Raw genomic sequence first — 22930 nt, 5'->3', positions numbered from 1 at the left:
TACCTCAGAGATAACTTACAAGCACCAATCAGCCTGCCAGCTGGTTGATTCAGCAGGTAGCACTGATGCCTCCGGGTTCCAGTGGCTTTGGGAGCTGTCTGTGTAGAGTTGGTATATTCTTCCTGTGACTGTTCCTGCTTCCCTCTGTTGCCCAAGTTTTTTCCCACATCAAAGGTTGAAAAGGTACATTTTATTGTCAAAGTATGCATGTACAATACAACTGTGATATTTATCTACTCTAGAAATACAAAAAAGACCATGGGAATTGTTGAAATAAAAGATACCAACTACCCCCCCAGCATGAAAAAGAAGAGGAAACTAAATCTGCAAACCCCCAAAATCCTCTACCACTCCCCTGCAGAAAAAAAGTCCCAATTGCTTCAAATTCCCCACCCCTCCCCTTAAGCCATACTTGTTGGCAGATCAGTTGGATATTTTAAATTGTTCCTAATTATGGGTGCATGGTTTGGAAAATTAGACTGAAGCTGATGGGTGCGTGAGAGAGAATGTGTTAGGAAAAAATGAGAGAGAGGATTGGAGAGTGCTGGGAGCAGACGTAGGCTGGAAAGTAAGAGCAAGCCATAGGGATATGGCAGGAAATCTGTCATGACGTTCCTACAATATGCCATTATCCTATTTTTGCAATAGAGTTCCAAAGTTATTTTGCCTGCACTTTTAATTAACTCTTTCCATGTGGGAGCTTAAATTCTTAATTTAGCTATTCTATCCTGGAATAGTAGGTTTCTCAAAATGATCATGCCTCAAATGTGATTACGAGGGGTGATTGATAAGTTCATGGCCTAAGGTAAAAGGAGTCAATTTTAGAAAACCTCGCACATTTGTTTTGCCTACATTTACACACTTAGTCCAGCAGTCACGAAACATACAGATTCCTTCTTTGTAGAACTCGGAATCTTGGACCTCCAGAAGTGGTCCACAACAGGGGTGATTGATAAGTTTGTGGCCTAAGGTAGAAGGAGATGAGTTATTAACTTCAAACTTTTTGCATAATCATTCAGAGTTGAATTGCATGTGCATGTAACGAGAGCTGTATAACACACCTCCTTCCACCTTAGGACACAAACTTATCAATCACCCCTGCTGTGGAACGCTTCTGTGGGTCCAAGATGCCGACTTCTACAAAGAAGGGATCTGTATGCACCACGACCACTGGACTAAGTGTGTAAATGCAGGTGGGGACTATGTTGAAAAATAAATGTGCTAGGTCGGGGGTCGGCAACCCGCGGCTCCGGAGCCACATGTGGCTCTTTTACGTCTGTGCTGCGGCTCCCTGTTGCTTTGGGAAATAATTGGTTGTGGCGACCCTTTTCCTGGCACATCCGAACCGACTCACAATAAGATAGCCTACGGGGGTTTGCGAGCACAGAGCTTTGGAGCCTCTGCGCCATTGGGGGGGGGCAGGTTGAGGGAGGCTTAAAAGTGAGGCTGAAGATTTCGAATAAAGTTTTTTCCTTCGACTGCAGTTACCGACTCTGTGTCGTAATTTTAGCGCTGCGTGTAGCACACCGCTACATGGTCAGTATTTAATTAAAATGTATTTTATGTTAGTTTGTTAGTTTTTGAAATGTAAATCTAAATTTGAAGATTATGGTGATCTTGTACAATCTAAATAAGACGTTGTGGCGACCCATTTCCTGACACATCTGAACCGGCTCACAATTAGCCAGCGTTCAGGCTAAGGGAGATAGCCTACGGGGGTTTGTGAGTACGTGTCTTTTGCAGCATCCACGCCCATGGGGGGCGGGTTGAGGGAGGCTTAAAAGCAAGGCTGTTTAGTTCGAATAAAGCTATCTTTGACTGTAGTTTACTGACTGCGTGTAGCAACCGCTACAACGTGTTTTTATCGCTGGCTGTCCAGAGGGGAGGTGCTGAAACGCTTTGTCGCGCGTCTGGAAGAAGTGAAAACTTCCCTGGGCAGCAAAGGGCTCAGCTTTCCTGAGCTGGAACAGCCAGAGTGGCTGGAAAAGCTACACTTCATGGTAGACATGACAGCGCACCTGAACACGCTGAACACAGCTCTTCAACGGGGTAAGGACGTACAGCCCTGCACATGTTGGAGGATGTTTTGGCATTCGAGCGCAAGTTGACGTTGCTTGCCAGAGATTTACAGAAAGGCACATTGTCTCACTTCCCCAATTTGAGAGAGTTCAAACAATGTCACGACATGATAAATTCGGAGTATTTACATTCTGCAATCATCGCAATGCAAACATCGTTTGGGAAACGCTTCTGTGAGTTCAGAGAGGAAAAAAACACATTATCCTTCCCGGTCACTCCCCTAAGCATCAATCCATCCCTACTGAATACGACTGCATTGTCAGGCGTGAGTCAACCTGAACAAGTATGATAAATATTTTAATTGCGTATTATTTTACGAATATTCATATGTTTTCATTGTTCAGTGAAATAGTCCTTTTATTTTTCAGGTTGACAGCTGGCTGACGTTATTTTTGGTTTGCTGCTGGCGGCAAATTTAAGTTTGGCGTTTTACATAAATACAAGAAGGACTCAAATAGACGTTGAGTATTTTACTTAAAAGTAACCTTCAACCCAACGTCTTTTTTTCGGAGTTCAAAATGTTTTTGTTGCATGCAGAAATGTAATTTTGTTTTCTCTGCAGGAGTTCATCAATTTCATAAATGCAACACATTATAGTTTGTTTATACATAGCATAAAGACAAAACAAAACGTTGTATGCAGTGTTATTTCATTTTAAATGTCAAACGGGTTTTGCGGCTCCCAGTGTTTTCTTTTCTGTGGGAAACGGGTCCAAGTGGCTCTTTCAGTGGTAAAGGTTGCTGACCCCTGTGCTAGGTTTTCTAAAAGTGACTCCTTCTACCTTAGGCCACAAACTTATCAATCACCCCTCGTATATTTCAATGATTTAATTTGTGAAAACCAGGTAATGAAGTTTCATTAGTGACTATCCTCCTATTTATTGAGCGTGGACTAAGCAAGCTAGGGCTCCCAGCTTGAGCTGCAATGTAATTGACTTTATCTCTAAACTTCCACCCAGGACTTGCTGCATCTGTACTCTTTATACCGTTCCTGAAAAGGCAGAGAAAGATATGTCTACACAGGTGTAACTGTATTTCAGGTACTCCCTGTAGTGACTGAGAAATTCAACGTCATTTTGGGAGACTCCAAGGCAGTTTAAGAACACTGGAAACCCTACCTCAAACTGCTATTAAGTATTGTCTGAAAAATAGATTGACTTTTAATGCTTGAAACTGAGTTAATGATCGACTATGTCTGGTACAGATCGATATGCAATAAGAAAATTACAGAGACGATCTTGGTTCTGTTTGGAATAGCTGCTCAGGGCTGTATTGACTAATGGTTTCCCTACAACTGACCAGACACTGGAGAATAGAACCATTGCTTACAGTTTCTGTGCTGGATCAACTCTTTGAGAAAATGGTGTAAGTGAGGTCAAGGCAGAATAAAGACTGTTGTGATTCCCCTTTCTGATGAACAAGAACTCATTATGTAAATTCATATATTTAGTTTAGTGGAGATAACAAGCAAGGTTATATCTATACAGTGGAAGATAATACAACAAGATATAGAACTGTAAAGCAAAGTGCTTAAGCAATATAGAGTTTCAGCAGAGGATTATTGTAAAGTAATTCAGATCCTGGTGAATTGACCTCAAGGCGGTTGAAACCATGATTAATGTTATAATAATCTTATGGTATAGAAGTAGGGCATTCAACCAGTTCTCAGAAGCATCCCATCATTTCCGTTCTCTCGCTTATTTCCATTTCTCTTTCACATGTCCATCATGTTTCCAATACTCCTATTACGAAGGATCAGATTTATTTCCACTGATGTGTGACATGAAATCTATTGTTTTGTGGCATCAGTACAAAGCGAAATATAAAAATCAATGCATTATTAAACTAACTAAATAAAGCAAAACAAAGGAGTTCTGAGGCAGTGTTCATAGATCTTTCCAAAGGAGAGCAAAGGAAGCTGCATCTGAATCACTGAGAGTGGGTCTTCAGGCTCCTGTACCTCTAATTTGTTGGTAGTAATGAGAAGAGGGATTGTCCTGGATGGTGAGGACAATTGTGTCCATAATGGAGCCCCAAAGATGCACTTGATCGTGGGGATGATTGCACCTGTAGTGGGAGCTGGTAAAGCCTACAACCCTCTGTACCCTCTTGCAATACTATACGTTGGAGCCTCCATGCTAGGCTGTGATGCAGCCAGTCTGAAGGTTCTCCACCATAGTCAAGGGAAACCTGTCAGTCTTTGGTGGCTTTTCAAACTTCAAAACTCCTTCCAAAGCAGAGCCACTGGCCTTCTTCATGATTGTATAATGCTTTGGGCACAAGATAGGTCCTCTGAGATGTTGGGAAAAAGAGCTTGAAGCTGCTCACCTTTTCCACCGCTGATCCCTGGTGTGGGTTCTCCTATTACCCCTTCCTGAAATCCACTATCAGTTCCTTGGTCTTGTTAATGTTGAATGCAAGGATACTGTAGCATTAACACTCAGCACTAAATTCTATCTCACTTCTGTAAGCTTCCTCATCTTTTATCTTTTATATGCACCTCCAGAGACAAACTGTTGACTGACATCTTTTATAAACCAAACAGTTCATGTGGTTACTTAGACTATACTTCTTCCCACCCTCGTTCCTGTAAAAATGATATTCCCTTTTCTCAGTTTATTCATCTCCCCAGCATCTGTTCCTGGGATGTGGCTTTCCTTTCCAAAATAACAGAGATGTCCTCCTTCTTCGAAGAACGTTGTTCCCCTTTCTCCATAATTATGCTGCCCTTACCCTCATCCCCCCCATTTCCCAAACAACGGCACTCACCCCACCTTCACACCACCTTACAGTGAAAGGGTTCTTGTTGTCCTTACCTACCACCCTATGACCCTCCACATCCAACACCTCATTCTCCATAACTTCCATCATCTCCAAAGGGATCCTACCACTAAACATATCTTTACCTCTGTCCTCTCTTCACTTTCTGCAGCAATTGCACCCTCTGTGATTCTCTTGTCTATTCGTCCCTCCCCACTAATCATCTTCCCAGCACTTACCCCTGCAAGCGGCCAAAATGCTACTCCTGCCCATTCGCCTACTCCCTCAACTCCATTCAGAGCCCCAATCAGTCCTTCCAGGTGAGGCAACACTTCACCTGCGAGCTTGCTGGGGTCGTCTATTGTGTCTGATGCTCCTGATATGGCCTCTTCTGCATTAGTGAGGTCTGTCGTAAATTGGGGGATCACTTCATCGAGCTCCTCCACTCCACCTGTCAAATGTGGAACTTCTCGGTAGCTAGACATTTTAATTCCAATTTTTCTTCCCATTCTGATATGTCGGTCTATGGCCTCCTCTTGTACCACAATGAGGCCACCCTCTGGTTGGGGGAGCAATATTTTATGCTCTGTAGGGGTAGCCTCCAAACTGATGGCATGAATATCAATTTCTCATTCTGGTAAAAAAAAAATCCCTCCCTCTGACCTCTTCTTCTATTCCCCATTCTGACCCCTTATCTCTTCATGCCTCCCCCGGGACCCTTCCTCCTTCCCGTTCTCTCAAGTCAAGACAAGTCACCTTATATTGTCATTTCAACCATAACTGCTGGTACAGTACACAGTAAAAAGAGACAATGTTTTTCAGGACCATGGTGCTACACAACACAGTACAAAAACTAGACTGAACTACCTGAAAACAACACAGAAAAAAAACTGTACTAGACTATAGACTCACCCTGGACTGCATAAAGTGCACAAAACAGTGCAGCCATTACAATAAATAATAAACAAGACAATAGGCACAGTAGAGGGCAGTAAGTTGGTGTCAGTCCAGTCTCTGGGTATTGAGGAGTCTGATAGCTTGGGGGAAGAAACTGTTACATAGTCTGGTTGTGAGAGCCTGGTGCACATGCATTTCCCTGGTTGTTTTGGTTTTCTTCCACATCCCAATGATTTGATCATAGGATAATCAGATAGCATAATAAAACAAATACTGAGGTATGAGGAGAGAGCAGGGCAACAGATATTCTCTCAAAGTTAGATAACAGCACATTTCTTTCTCCCTCCCACTTTTCTCTCCTTCTCTCTAATTTCTTCCTTTCGGTATTTCCCTTCTTTTCACACACATATAGCACTAAAATTCAGCTCATGCCCTTTGCAAAGATTGAAAGTACATTTATTATCAAAGTATGTATGTGGATTACAACCCTGAGGTTCATCCTCCCACAGAGACCCACAGAACAATGAAACACTATGGAACCCATTCAAAGAAAAATAAACAAGCACCCCACACACAAAAAAGGGAACAAATCACACAAATGTCAAAAAATGAGTGAATAACACACAGAATATTAAATATTAAACCACAGAGTCCTTGAAACAGTTTAGGAATGTTCAGTTTAGTTCAGTACGGTTTAATTTGGCCCTGTGTCATTTGTTGACCGTAAGCCCCAGAGCTAGTTCACCCCAATCAAAATCACACAAAATACCAATTAAACAAGGAGTAACCAGAACGCAGAAGCTCATCATGACATGACCTACAAACCACATCTCATCTAAAGTCCTATACATCAGCTACATGAACAGCTTCTTCCTTTCAGCCATTCAGGGCCAGCACAGTAATGTAGCAGATAGCATAACCTTTTACGCCACTAGTAGTTGGGGTTGAACGTCCGCGTATATGTTCTCCCTGTGACCACAAGGGTTTACTTCAGGTGCTCTGCTTTCCTCCCAAAGATGTATTGTAGCAAGTTGTGAGTATACTACATTAGGGCCAGGAGCATAGTAATACTTGCAGGCTAAAAACACTGGAGGAGCTCATATTGAAATGAATAAACAGTCAACATTTCAGGCCAAGGCCCTTCATCAATACTAGAAAGGAAGGGGAAAGATGTGATGTTTATGATACTTGCAGGCTGCCACCAAAACACCTTCAGATTGTGTTGATCGTTGACACAAATAGCACATTTCACTGTATGTTTCTATGTTTCAATGTACATGTGAAAAATAAAAACTAATCTTTATAAATAAACCTCATCTTTAAGTTCTAAATCTGCACTGCAATTAATATTTTTATACAAATTTTGTATAATTTCTGTTTAATTTGCTCTTCTTGTGAATGCCGTGTCTCTAATGCCATGCGCTGGTGATGTTGCTGCAAATAAGTTTTTCATTGCACCTACATGTTCTTGTGTATCTGACAATAAACTCTCCCTTGACTTGGATTTTAATTTTGCAATTTCTCCTAGAGCAGCTGATACTTTCACATCAGAACCAGGTTTATTATCGCTGATCTATGACATGAAATTTGTCATCTTGCAGCAGCAGTACAGCGCTGATATAATATTATTCTACAGTAAATTACCATTTTACATTTATTAAATAATACAGTTTTTACAACAGTGTATTGAGCTTTCCCTTCCCATCAAAATTGTCGGGCACACTAACTCCACATAGAAACCACCCTTCAACAGCTCTGCTCCCGAAACATTTTTGCTTCTTACCAACATCCCTTGTCTCTTCAACTCTTCAAGCACAGAATCATCAGCTGAGCTTTTCCCAATTCAGCACCTCCCTTTAGCCTGAGCAACCACTCCCCCATCATCACTGTTATTGAAAAAGGTTATAATAATATCACACATGGCGTGACCTGCCTCTCCCCTCCCACCTCTATGAGACATTCTGACATGTCCTCCTACATTAAAAACACTCTTGTTTGCCTCTAGTTGGTGTTGCTTTATGATTCTCTCTTGGATTTAAGCCAAACTATTCCAACATGTTAACAGTTAAAAATTCCACAATGAAGTATGGGAAGATACTATTTTAATTCAGCATCATTCATTAGGAGCACATTATAACCAGCAAAATGTTTATGACATAGAGTCACTATTACAATGTAGGAAATACAGTCACCAATTTGTTAACCATAAGTTCTAGCAAACTGTTTTGGAATAAAAACAATTTTAGTAATGTGGATCATTTTTGTCACTCAGACTAGGCAAAGGTGTTGAAATTTTTCTGCAAGATCTTTTAAATCATAAGAAATTAAGACATAAAAGTAGAATTAGACGATTTGGCCATTGTCTGCACTGCCATTTGATCATGGCAGATGGCTCTGGGCCTGTATTCACTGGAATTCAGAAGAATGAAGGGTGACCTCATTGAAACCTATTGAATGGTGAAAGGCCTTGACAGAGTGGATGTGGAGAGGATCAGCCTCAGAAGAGAGGAACGTCCTTTTAGGACAGAGATGAGGAAGCATTTCTTTAGTCGGAGAGTGGTGAATCTGTGGAATTCTTTGCTATAGGCAGCTGTGGAGGCCAAGTCCTTATGTATATTTAGGGCAGAGGTTAATAGATTCTTAATTGGTCAGGACATGAAGGGATATGGGGAGAAGGTAGGAGATTGGGGCTGAGAGGAAAATTGGATCTGCCATGATGAAATGGTGGAAGAGACTTGATGGGCCAAATGGCCTAATTCCTAAATCTATGGCTTTAGGGTCTATTTATTTTCCTTCTCAACCTCATTCTCCTACCTTCTGACCATCACCTCTGACACCCCTACTAATCGTCAGCCTATCAACCTCTGCTTTATATGTACTCTTCTGAGAATTATGAGTAATTCAAGGTTTCATCCAAACAGTGCCTGTCAGTGCAGTACAATGAATCAGAATCAAAATGGTAATCAAGGTTACTATCACTGATACACTGCATGTCATAAAATCTGTTGTTCTGAGGCAGCACTACAGTGCAAGACAGAAAGTTACTCTAGGTTACAGTATACAGCAAACAGATAAATAATACTGCACTAAAATGTCAGCTCAACCTTGGAATAGGACACTCATATTTGGGAACAATTAGCTTATTAATGCACAGATTTAACACTACAGATGCTCAACACTCACAGGAACACATACACACTACTGGGGGTGGTGGTAGAGGCAGATACATTAGGGACATCTAAGGGACTCTTAAATAGACACATCAGTGTTTGAAAAATGGAGGGCCATATGAGAGAGAAGGGTTAGATTGATCTTTGAGTAGATTAAAAGGTCAAAGCAGCATTGTGAACAGAAGCGACAATACTGTGTTGCATTTTCTATGTTCATGCTTTTCAAACTAAACTCCTAAAGCGTTTTTAAGTTTAGAGACAGAACAGACTCCAGATGCTGTAACTTGGAGCCAAAAATACAACTGCTGGAGGAACTGTCGGTCAAGCAGCAACTTTGCAGCAGGGAGACACTCAACCTTTTGGGTCAAGACACAACATAAAGTCCAGATGCAGACTATCAAACAAAATGGCGATTCCTTTGCCTTCGCAGATGCTATTTGACTTTTTGAGTAGCGTCTGCTTGCTGCTGAGTTCTCCAATAGTTTATCCTTCACAAGATCAAAATCACGAAATCATTCCTGTAGTTACTGATGTGCATTGACTTCAAATTTTCCAAAGGTCTCCAATTAAAAATTCTCAATCATGCTTAACTCCTCACATCACCCTTCATTCTCTGGCATCTACCCTCTGGACTGTTCCCCTAGCTCTTATGCCCATGCAAACTATCACTTAAGAAGTGAATTGGAATATTTCCTTAAAAGTGCCACAGGAATACAAATTATAGATGTGATCTTGGGCCAATCTTACACACACTGCAAATTAAACTGTTCTCAACATAAAATTAATGTCAATAGTTTCAGGAAACCACAATTTTGACTTGATAAAAATATACACAACCACACAAGAAGCCATACCAATCAAACAAAATTCTGGCACCTGTGATTAAAATTCCATGTGCTTTCAATGAGTTCCTTTCAACTGCTATGTAAATGTTGTACAAAAGCTAATTTAAGCAATTTATTTATTTGATTATGCACATGTGCGATTTTATGATGTGGGATTTTCCGAAGCCTTTATCTAGCATTTTGGTATTTTTTCGCACATTCCATCTTTCCATGAAAACCACTGGTTATTGGTTATGTTGATAAACATGGCAAAAGCAAAAAAAAACCAATGTGGTCCCTGCTGGCTTGTCAGCAGCTGAACTGAGCAAAATGCTACTGATTCACACAGGAATGAAAATTATCAGCTGCGGTCTTCCTGTCAAGCCAAGACAGGATTGACAGGGTGAAGGAGGGTAACCAATACCGCTGAGTCTGAGAGGTGAGAAAAAAAACAGTCAGGTTTTCTGCTCCTGCACAATATTCAGTAATCATCACCGAAAGGTGCTTGTATGTGGACATTGGATGAGAGGAATGTTGAAATTGGCTCTGATGACTTCCGTGGTTTCATTGCGTGCTAATGCTCATTGCATGGCCTTGCATATGGAGAGCATTTAGCATCAGGTACAGCACTGTGCAAAAGTCAAAAGCACATACAGTGCCTATAAAGTTTTCACACCCCTGGGAAGTTTTCATGGTTTATTGTTTTACTACATTTCTCTTCTTTCAGTTAGTCCTGACAAAGGGTCTCGGCCTGAAATGTTGACTGTACCTCTTCCTATAGATGCAGCCTGGCCTGCTACGTTCCATCGCCATTTTGTGTGTGTTGCGTGAATTTTCAGCATCTCGTGTTTGCACAATGGCTTTAATTTGGCTTTTTTAACACAGATCAATAGTAAAAGTCTCTTTCATGACAAAGTGAAAACAGATCTCTATAAAGTGATCTCAGCTAATTACTAATATAAAACACAAAATAATTCATGCATAAGTATTCACCCCTCTTTAATAAGACAGACCAAGTTATCACTGGTGCGGCCAATTGGTTTTAGAAGTCAAATAATTAATTAAATTGAGAACTGTTATTGGAGACCTGTGTTCATTCAAGGTGTTTCAATTGATTCCAAGGGATCAAGCACACTTACAAGTCACAAAATTTCCCTTGGAGTACAGTGAAGTCAATCATCAAGAAATGGAAGGAATATGGTACAACTGTAAATCTGACTGGAGCAGGCTGCCCTCTAAAATTGAATGATTACGCAAGAAGGGGACTAGTGAGGGAGGCTACCACGAGACCTATGACAACTTGGAGGAGATACAAGCTTCCATGGCTGAGATGGGAGAGACCACACATACAACAAAACTCAACACATACAAACAAGCTGGATGAACTCAGCAGGTCGGGCATCATCCGTTGAAATGAGCAGTCAACGTTTCGGGCCAAGACCCTTCATCAGGACTGAAGGAGGAGAGGGCAGGGGCCCTATAACGAAGGGCACATCAAGAAAAACACACCATCCCTACAATGAAGCATGGTGGTGTCTGCATTATGCTGTGGGGATGCTCCACTGCAGCAGGCCCTGGAAGGCATGTGAAGGTAAAGAGTAAAATGAATTTAGCAAAATACAGGGAAATCCCTGGAGGAAAACATGATGATGTCTGCAAGAGAACTGTGACTTGGGAGAAGATTTGTTTTCCAGCAAGACAATGACCCCAAGCAAAAAGCCAAAGCTACACAAGAATGGCTTAAAAACAACAAAGTTAATGTCCTGCTGAAGGGTCTTGGCCTGAAACGTCAACTGTACTTTGTTCATAGATGCTGCCTGGCCTGCTGAGTTCCTCCAGCATTGTGTGTGTGTGTGTGTGTGTGTGTGTGTGTGTGTGTGTGTGTGTGTGTGTGTGTGTGTGTGTGTGTGTGTGTGTGTGTGTGTGTGTGTGTGTGTGTGTGTGTGTTGCTCAGATTTCCAGCATCCACAGATTTCCTCTTGTTTGTAAAGTTAGTGTCCTGAAGTGGCCAAGTCAGCGTACAGACCTCAATCCAATTGAGAATTTGTGGCTGGAGTTGAAAAGGGCCGTTCATTCACAATCCCCATTAAATCCAACAGAGTTTGAGCAGTTTTGTAAAGAAGAATGGGGGATAATTGCAGTGTCCAGATGTGCAAAGCTGATGGAGACCTATCCCCACAGACTCAAGGCTGTAATTGCTGCCAAAGCAATCTGCTAAATACTGACGTGAATACTTCTGTAACAAATTATTTTGTGTTTTCTATTTGTAATTAATTTAGATTACTTTGTAAAGATCTGTTTCCATTTGGACACAAAAGAGTATTTTTTCTGTTGATCAGTGTCAAAGAAAGCCAAATTAAAAGCATTGTGATTCAATGTTGTAACACAATAAAACATAAAAGCTTCCAAGGGATGTGAATACTTTTTATAGACATTGTATGTGCCTAAGGCTTTTGTACACTACTATACATACATTCAGTGACCATTTCATTAAGAATCTCCTGTACCTAATAAAGTGGACACTGAATACATGTATATGTTTATGATCTTCTGCTGCTGTAGCCTATCGACTTCAAAGTTCAATGTGTTGTGCATTCAGAGCTGCTCTTCTGCACACCACTGTTGTAATGAATGGTTATTGTCACCTTCCTGTCTCCAGTCTGACCATTCTTCTCAGACCTCTCTCATTAACAAGGCGTTTCTGCCCACTGAGCTGCCACTCACAGGATATTTTGAGTTGTTTTTTTTTCATGCCATTCTTCGTAAACTCCAGCGAATATGTGAAAATCCCAGGACATCAGCACTTTCTAAAATACTCAAACCACCCTGTCTGGCACCCATAATCATTCCACAGTCAAAGTCACTCAGATCACATTTCTTCCCCATTCTGATATTTTGTCTGAACAACAGAACCTCTTGACCGTGTATTTATGTTTTTACGCATTGAGTTGCTGCCCATTGGTTGGCCAATTAGATATTACATTAACGAGCAGGTGTACAGATGTACCTAATAAAGTGGTCAGTGAGTGGAAACATAAGAGATGCTGGTAATCTAGAGTAAAACATGCGGAATATGGGAGAAACTCAGCAGGTCAGGCAATATCTATGGATTCATCTTTTTGTAGAAGAGTCATGGCACAAAACAACGGCTCTTTATTCCTCTCCATAGAAGCTCCCTACTTGCTGAGGGCCTCTAGCACTTTGTGTATGTTAACCTATTATCAGGTTAGGGACATGAGCCTTGATACTGATGACAATCCAAAACCAGCAATGCACCAAATCTGTTTGTCTGCTGATTTTTTTGTTCAACTTCCTGTAGTCTTTTTTTAATGCATTGATTTTTCAAGATATTGGCACCATTGGCAAGGCTAATATCCTGTAGGTCCATTCCTAATTACACTTCAGAATGTGCTGATGAGCTGCCTTCTTAAATTAATGTGGTCTTTCTGATTAAAGTACTTGCATAAGCAGGATTTAAAGATGAAGGACCAGAGAGATTTCTCCAAATTACCACAGTGTTCATCTGCACGTGGTTCCCATACACCTTCTTGGTGGTGGAAGCCTCAGATTTATGAGGTTGCTGTAGAAGTAGCCCCAGCGTGTTATTGCAGAATACTGTGAAGGTGGTACACTCCACAGTCACTGTAGCCGAATACACCATCTCAAGGAATCCCTGCAAGGATATCCTGGAAATGGGATGATGGGCATTAAACAAATGCAACCAAACTTCAAAGTTCAAAGTAAAGTTATTATCAAAGTACATATACCAAATACAATCATATACAACCAACCTGTGAGAGCTGGATTTAGACCTGCTAATGAAATTTGCCTCCTCTCGTTTTAGATCCAATAGACACTGTCAAGAGGTCAGTGAGTATGGCTGGGGAGGCATTCTATTTTTAAGCCCTACATGCTTATAGAATTGAGTTTTAATTCCAGGGCTTATGACCTCAGTATTCTGCCCTTCCTTGCTTCATTCTGATGATTAGTTTGCAATGATTTTCTATTGATTTTTACCTTTTTTTTACAAGTCCTCAGCCAAAACAAGTTATGAGATCTTTTAGAGAGAGTTGTTAGTAATGAAGAAGGCACTTCCATTGCTTTGAGATATATACTGAAAATCAATAGCTTAGAAATTATAAAAGCATTAAATTAATTTGTCATTTACCTTTGCAATTTTTTCTGCAGTAGTAGGCAGTTACTAAAATGTTCTAGTTTATATATTCATTTAGGAGTATTTCTGGCCAAACATCTATTTCTTTGAGTAGATTGCAGCCATTCTGTGTTTGCCTCATTGATGTTAATCCTTTCTCCTACTGCCCACATTTTTATGCTATCTCTAAAATTTGTGAATAGGACCTTCAGATGCTCCTAGCGCTGTAAGACAAGTACAGAACCAAAAAAAATGGAAAAATACCAAATCCAGCGTTTCAATTATCGCAACATTATCTGAGCAATGATTCCAGGCCCTGCTGATGTCTCAAATGGCCTTCACCAAGTTCAAGTTTAATTGTCATTCAACCATACAGGAATACAGACAATCAAAACAGTGTTCATCCAGGGCCAAGGAGCAAAACACCATACCAGCACTCACACACAGCACAAGGTACATAGAGCACATATAATTATGGTGGTATTAAAACACGCAGCCATAATAAAAATAACATAGCCTTAACTCTTGTGTGTCATGGCTTGTAAACTGATGATGCAAGGGATCTGCAAGACCAAATACACAGCAATCCGATCATCATGTGCTAGTACAGCTGCAGATGAAGGCAATCCATCTTGCCTTTCACTGAGCGAACACTGGAGGGCAGCACTGACAGGAGGGGCCGGTCCCCAACCCAAATGAGCATCACCAGCTTTGGCGTCCCCACCCCCAGACGGCTGAAAAAGGCAACCTTGTGGCATGAGGGCTTTGTTAGTGCAACAGCCAAGGGCATTCAGGTCCCCCAACATTGGTCTCATCAATGAACTAATGAACAGGATTTGCAGTATTCAACACATCCAAAGTCCAACAGGGTTCTGCGATCTTAATAAAAGCATCTGAGACAATCTTTCACACTGCTTGTTGGACGCAACACTGCCTTCAACACTTTCCTGTAGCAAGTGGCAACATGGTACGCAACAAGTCCAGAACAAGTCCAGTATCATAGAACTCGCTAGTGGGGTAGATCTGCAGCACTTGATGTTCTTAAGATCCCACAGGATCTAATGTTTGTAAAATAGACGTTAAAGAGGAATGATTACACCTTTGTTTGCTGCACTCAAACGGGCCACTATCTCACTGGAAGATACTAAATAATTCTATGATATCAGTTACTTTAAGAGAGGAAGGATGGAAATTGGAGACAGTAATAAACACAGTAGATTCTGTAGATGCTTAAATCCACAGTAACACAGACAAAATAGTGGAGACACCCACCAGAATAGACATCAATGAAAAAGTAGTTAACATTTTATGCTGATAGCCTTCATCAGGACTGGAATGTCCAGTCTGAAGGTGGGTGGAGAGGAAGGAGCGCAAGCTGGAGGTGATAGGTGAGACCAGGTGAGGGGGAAGGTGGGTGGGTAGGGGAAGCGAGGGATGAAGTAAGAAGCTGGGAGGTGACTGGAGGAAAAGATAAATGGCTGAAAGAGAGGAGATCTGATAGGAGAGGAGAGTGGATTATGGGGGAATTGGAAGGAGGAGGGGCACCAGATGGAGGTGATATGTGAGTGAGGAAAAGAGAAGAGACAAGAGGTAAGCCAGTATGGAGAATGGAAAAGAGAGGAATTTCCAGAAGATAGAAAATTCAATGTTTATGTCATCAGGTTGGAAGCTAACCAAGCAGAATATGAGGTGTTGTTCCTCCATCCTGAGAGATGTTTCATCATGACAGTAAAGGAGGCCATGAACCCACCTTTCAGAATGGGAAAGGGAAGAACAGTCAAAATGGGTGGTCACCAAGAAATCCCGTCTTTTGTGGCGGACAGAGCAAATATGCTCAGCAAGCGGTCTTCCAATCTACCTTGGCTCTCGCTGATGTAGAAAAGGCCACACTGTGAGCACCAGATACAGCAGATGACTCCAACAGAGTCGCAGGTGAAGTGTTGCCTCACCTGGAAGGACTATTTGGAGTCCTGAACAGTGGTGAGAGTGGAGGTGAATGGGCAGGTGTAGCACTTGTTCTGCTTGCAAGGGTAAGTGCTAGGAGGGAGACATGGACAAGGGAGTCATGGAGAATCTGGTCCCTGCAGAAAGTGGGAAGTAGTGGGGAGGGGTGGGAAAGATGTGTTTAGTAGTATGATCCCACTGGCGATGGCTGAAATCACAGAGAATGATGTGCTGGATACAGAGGGTTGTGGGACAGTAATTAAGACAAGGGAGAATCAATCCTTTGTGGTGATGGGAAGAACAGGTAAGAGTGGGTGAGGGCAGCATCAATGATAGACTATTAATATCAATTGACTTTATTTTATTCCAGATTATGAACTGAATTTAAATTCCACAACTGCCACGGTGGGATTTGAATCAGATCTCTGGAGTTTCAGTCCAGCCTTCTGAGTTCCTGGTCCAGTACCACAGCACTGTGTGAACTCCCATCCGGCAGGCTGTGCAAAGACTTGACAGCATACTGCTACAGACTCAAGGTTAGCTTATATCCTGCTGCTATAAGACTCTTGAATGGACCTCTTCTACAATAACGATAAACTCTTGATCCCTCGTTGTACCTCATCCTGACCCTTGCACTTCACAAGTCTAGCTGCACTGCATTTACTCTGTCAACGTAGCAGTATATTGCATGCTCTGTTTTATTCCCACCTCCCAGTGTACTATCTTGACGTACTTACAGTATATATAGAATGATCTATCTGGATGGCATGAAAACAAATCTCTTCATTGACTCTCATACATACATGTGACAATAATAAAACAGTTGCTACTTACCATGGCAAAGGAGTGAGGGTAAACTTTACCATATCTGCAGAAGCAGCTATTGCCACATTAAACCCAAGCACTGCCAGGTACAGCTAACCTCACAAACTACTGAAGGCAGCCATATTGAAATCTAGTGAGAAACTGAAATCTACCTAGTCCTATGGGAAAATAACATGAAATTGTCAAGGGTTTTGTATTCATTTATACCAAGAAGGCCAGGAAATGTGCTGCTTCGAATGTGCTTTGTAACTGTGGTTTCAATAATGCCTCTTCCATTTCCATCAGGGAAGCAGTAATGGATGAGTAATCTCTTTCAGTGTGAGCTATTAAGAAACAGCCATTGAAGGACTCAACATCTTTGTCAGAAAATGAAAGCATCTTCTGCTACAAATGCACTGCTTTAGAAGAATTAGTTCAAATCCATCTGATAGAATTGGCAGAAATCATTTCACACTATCCCTGCCTTGAAACAGATGGTCCATTTTAAACATCTTGACAATGGGCCAGAAATGATACAGTCACTTACTACATGAAGGGGAAAATTAGAAAAAAGATCCAGCTGTGATTATGACCACACCAATCAGGTTCTGGTTTGTAGCATGGATTCTTGTCTTAAACAATCTGTCTGCATGGCCTTGCTTGAAAGGTCTACAATCACAAGTATTAGATGTCACCTGCTGTACAAATATCTACATACAAGGAAGAAAAGAAGAATTATGATGACCATTGACTTCTTAAGGAGATCAATTGGATTAACCCGAACTAAGCTATGTTGGATGCAGATGGAGCTCTCTGTGGGTTGATTCTCAGGGTCCATGAGGCAGCTCCCAAGAATCCTCTACAAGTACCATTGCCACTGGCGTAGTATAGTCTAGGGTCCTTCTTCAACAGGACTTGGAGGGACTGAGTCAGATAGGGAAGCCCCTCAAGCAATGAAAGGGTGAATCACTCCAGAGGGTCACATAAAGTGGCAATGCTGCTATGGTTTCAAAGACTAATTTAACACTACTGACTGTAATGAACATGGTTATAAAAGTTTTGTACAGCATATGTATAGTGTATTATATACATTCAATGGCCACTTTATTGAGTACACCTGTGAACCTGCTCAAAAATGTATATATCTAACCAGCCAATCATGTGGCAGCAATTTGATGCATAAAAGCATGCAGACATGGTCAAGAGGTTCAGTTGTTGGTCAGACCAACCATCAGAATGGGGAAGAAATGTGATCTAAGTGACTTTAACCATGCATGGAATGATTGCTGGTGCCAGACAGAGTGGTTTGAGTACTCAAGAACTGCTGATTGCCTAGAACGTTCACACACAACTGTCTCTAGAGTTTACAGAAAATGGTGTGAGAAACAAAAACCATCCAGAGAACTGCAGTTCTGTGAGCACCTTGTTCATGGAAGAAATCAGAGGAGAATGGCCAGACTAGTTCAAGCTGACAGGGAGGTGACAGTAACTCAAAAAAAAACACATATCACAACAGTGGAGTGCAGAAGAGCATCTCTGAACACACAACACATCCAACGTTCATGTGGATGGGCTAAAGCAGGAGAAGACCACGAACATACACACAGTGCCCTCTTTATTAGGATCAGGAGGTACATAAGGTGGCCACTGAGTGTATCATACACCATATGCATATGTATTTTATATATCCCAGTGATTAACACGAACACTTTTCAATGCCAGTGATCGCCAGTCAGAGTTTGTTTCCCACTGCTGCGTTAAGGAGTTTGTACATTCTTCCCGTGACCGGGTGTGATTCCATTGGGTGCTCTCATTTCCTCCCACAATCTAAAGACGTACTGTTACGATTAGTGAGTTATGGGAGTGCTATATTGCCACTGGAAGCATGGAGTCACATGTAGGCTGTCTCAGCACAATACTTGCTGATTTGATTTGATGCAAGTAATGTATATTTTGCTATACTTGTGGCAAATACAGCACTATGAATAACGTTTACAGAAACACAAGGGATTCTGCAGATGCTGGAAATCTTGATCAACACACATTGAATGCTGCATGACCTGTTGAGTTCCTTCAGCATTGTGTGTAAGTGTTGATTGTGAATAAAGATATTTTTGAAATATACTGTATATTAAAAAAACAACTGTAGCCTTCGTCTGGTATACCAGAGTTTGTGATGGTTATGATCATATCTTATAAAGGCATGGCTTGACTTTACAAGTGCAATGGAGAATGTTTTAAAATATATAGAAGATAAGCTGTTAGTCTTTTGCTTAATCAGTGTGGCACATTCTAATAAAAAAAGATGTATATATTAGAAGAATGTCCCAGAACTTTACAAGTGTATGGGAGAAAGTAAAATAAATTATGTAAAATTTATGTAGAGATATTGATTGGTTATGTGAGTAGGCAAATAATTGGCAAATTATGTATAATGTGGGAAATAAAATATGTTGTGCACTTCGGTTGGGAGAATGGTAGATGATTATCGAAATGGAGAAAGCAGAAGTCCATTGGAATTTAGAGTCCTTGTGCATGACACAGGAAAAGGGAATGCAGGTACAGTAGCTAAACAGGAAGGTGAATGGAAAACTATATTTTATTGCTAACAGATTAGATAATATAATTAGGAAGTCTTAAATATGATATACATGGATAGGATTATATATAGTCTGTTTTGGTAATCTTTTTTTAAAGATGTGTTATTAATGAATTCAGCACATTGAAGATTCACTAGGATGATTCTAAGTATGGAGGGATTGTCTCAGGTGAAATATTGGACAGGTTGGGTCTGTGCTCAGAAAGGTGTAGAAAAATGAGAAATTAGGATCAAGGAGCATAATCTCAGAATTATCTACTGCCTATTTAACGCTGAGATGAAGATGATTTTTCTCTCATTCCGTAGGTTGTGAGTCTGTGGAACTGCTTGCCCCAGAAAGATGGATGGATATTTTACTCTCTGAGGGAATCGAGGGTAATAGGGAGAGAGCGTATTCAAATTCAGATCAGTTTGTTGTCAAATACAACCAGGGTGGAATGAAATTCCTTGCTCGCGTAAGGCTCACAGTGCGAACATTAGACCTGGCAATACACACAGAGACCACAAAACCACAGAATGGTGCGGATATGCTGAGGTGCGATGAAAAATTAACTTGCAACAGCATCACAAGCACAGAGCATCATGTAAGCTGCGATCAAAAGAAAAACAGGAATTAAATATAAATTAAACACATCTTCTACAAAAGAGAATGGAATTGGAACAAAATTTTAGTGCAAAGTGATCAGTAGGCATAACTTTGGTAAACTCTAGTGATTAAGGTTGTGCCTGTAAGTTTGGGAACCAAATGGTTGGAGGAAGCACAGTAGCCTTTCCCAGTGAGAACTACCAACCCCTCGTGCCATCCATTAGCTATAGGAATGATATATAAATGCTGTGCCGAATCACAAAGGTCAGGTACAGGCCAAGTCGAAGCGACGGCTTCCAGGCTCCAGAATGTACCAAAGCGACTGAACCGAATGCTTGGACGATGATTGAGGCACTGGGCCAGATTGTAAAGGTCAGGGTGTTGGGGTCTGGCATGAGGGTCAGGCCAATTCGGCTTGCTGCTCCACTCTGCACTGAATGAAGGGTCTGTGAACCGACTCTCCTTCAGTTCAGAGCACTGTTTGCTTGCATCTATTGTTTGCATGATTTGTTTCTTTTTTTCTCTCTGTACATTGAGTGTTTGACCGTCTTTTATTAAAGGATTATTTTGGGTTTCTTTGTTTTGTGGCTGTTTATTATGAGACAAATCTGAAAGTTTTATAATGTATACATACTTTGTTAATAAATGTACTTTGAACTTTATGGTCTTAAGGCTGATTTATACTTCTGCATCAAATGAACACCATAGGTATGGCATAGCCACGTAACCTACACTGCACCCTATGCCCTACCCTATGCCGTAGCCTGACGCGTACCTCTCTGCTTGGTAGTATCGCATTTTCTCCTGTCTATAGGCATACTGTGTGTACACTGATGCGAAATAAATTGTTGGAGACAAGAAACCAAATTGTTAAATCTACCTGCCAACATCCGAAATATTTGAAATGCATCTCCTCGTCCATGTCTCTCGGTGGCCAGAGAGAACAGAACAGAAAATTCACCCTCCTTCTGCCTCAATCCATTCAATGGCCGTACACACCATCTCCTCCGACGTCTTCTCTTTTCTGCGTTGCAGTAATTTCGATAAAAGTAACCCTTGTTCAACATTTATTAGCTCCAACTCCAACATGATGCACTCAGTTGCCATTGTTGGAAATATACAAAGAAACTCTACACAGGGGCATAAAAATGCCACCGCCAACTAGCGTTTTGGTGGTGAATTGCAGAGCAACGCATACACACCAATGCACAGGTATAAATGCTCACAACGGTGCAGGCCACTTACGAAGGCTACGGCGTAGGCTACTACGCAGAAGTATAAATCAGCCTTTAGGCACAGCAAATGTCTGGAATGGCAGAGGGATTTCTAATCCCACATTGGTGGTGAAACCAGTACCGTCCTGGGATTTTATCAAAAATCAGCATACCTTTAAGCCTGTCACAGAGGTGCAATGAATAAAACGATTTTACTTTTGTGTCATAAACATCAGTTAATGATGCATTATTCAGACAACTGAATGACAATTGTTATCATGATTGTTTGGAATGAGAGGTCAACAACTTGATGGAGAGATGAGGAGGAATTCTTTCAGTCAAAATTAGGAATCGTTGGAATTCTTCTTTCCACAGAGCTCTAAACCTGAGTCCTTGTGTATATTCATACAAAGATGGACTCATTTTTGGATCACAAGGATGTTAAGATTTATAGGAATCAGGTTGAAAAGTGGGATCTGAGGCAAACGCCTTGAATAACAGAAAGGCTCAAAGGGCTGTTCAAACTCTTGCTTCTATATTTTTTTAATATAATTTTCATTCATAGCCTGGTAAGATCTAACTAAAATGTTTTAATCAATGGCAACAATTTGACTGAAATTTAAAGAACTAATGCAGAAATTTAAAAAGAAGAATCCTTATATAAGCATTCATTGTGATAGGAAACTTGATTTCCTTGCTTCTATTAGTGACGATCAAGGATTATTCGAAATCTTTTACTTGACTCTTCGGATTCGCTGACTCATAACACACCTATATTTATAATCAATTAACAATGCAATACTTGTCAAGAAAGCATTAGGAAAGCACGACTTGATGAACCAATCTAGCTGCAGTGGAACACGGGAATCAAAAATTTCATGCCAATAATACCGCAGGCTAGTTCCCCTGGTCAGAGGGCTGAGGAATCACGAGGAGAAACAGGAACAAATGTTCCACATGCGTCATTTGTCAATATTAAATCACTGTGAGCCTGAGAGGGCCATTTCCTCACCTGGGGCTGTTCTTCAAACTCTGACACCTCTCTCTAAAATAAAGATGATTTTTTTTTCCTTTATTTAATACAAGTCATTAATAGAGTTATCTATTGTAATTAGTTGGTAACTCCTTTTCAATGACTCATATAAACAAGGCAGAAATAATGCTAGTTGTGGGCAATTGAGCTTTCCTTCAACGTGGATTGGACATGCAGAAATTTCTCTTATATAGACTTGTCCTTTATAAACTAAAAACAATAATTAACTTCTTGTTGCAATCAGAAGCTCTGTGTTTTTATCCCTGAGGGGAGAACACGATTCAGTATCTATCTTCACATTGCTACTCCAAGATTTCCAGCTCTGGGTAAAAGATGTTCTCGTATTATATTCTCATATTCTCTTATGATGGGGGAAAAGGACCATTTGGCCCATCTAGTCAATGAAGACATCCTGAACTATACCATTACCTCATTCATTGGCCCTGTGACCTCCTCTCTCCAATAAGCTCATCAGCTCTCCTCAATTCTCCTGGCATCCACCTACACTGAGTATAATTTACAGTCAGCAATCAAACCCACCTTCCAGTATGTCTTTGAGGTCATGAAATATAGGAGCAGAATTAGGACATTCAGCCCAGCATGTCTACTCTGCCACACCATCGCGGTTGATTTATTATCTCTCTCAAACCTTTTCCTCTGCATTCTCCCCATAACCTTTGATGCCCTTACTAATCAAGAATCTACCAACTTCTGCTTTAAATATACCCAATGACTTGGCCTCAACAGTCATGTGTTGCAATGAATTTCACAGATTCACCACTCTCTGGCTGAAGAAATCTCTCCTTGTCTTTGTTCTAAAAGGACATCTGTCTATACTGAGGCTGTGCTCTCTGGTCCTAGACTGTAG

Source organism: Hypanus sabinus, chromosome 8 (genome assembly GCF_030144855.1).
Source record: "Hypanus sabinus isolate sHypSab1 chromosome 8, sHypSab1.hap1, whole genome shotgun sequence".
Taxonomy (NCBI): Eukaryota; Metazoa; Chordata; class Chondrichthyes; order Myliobatiformes; family Dasyatidae; genus Hypanus; species Hypanus sabinus.
The sequence above is the reverse complement of the archived record's forward strand: the minus strand, read 5'-3'. Positions refer to the sequence as shown.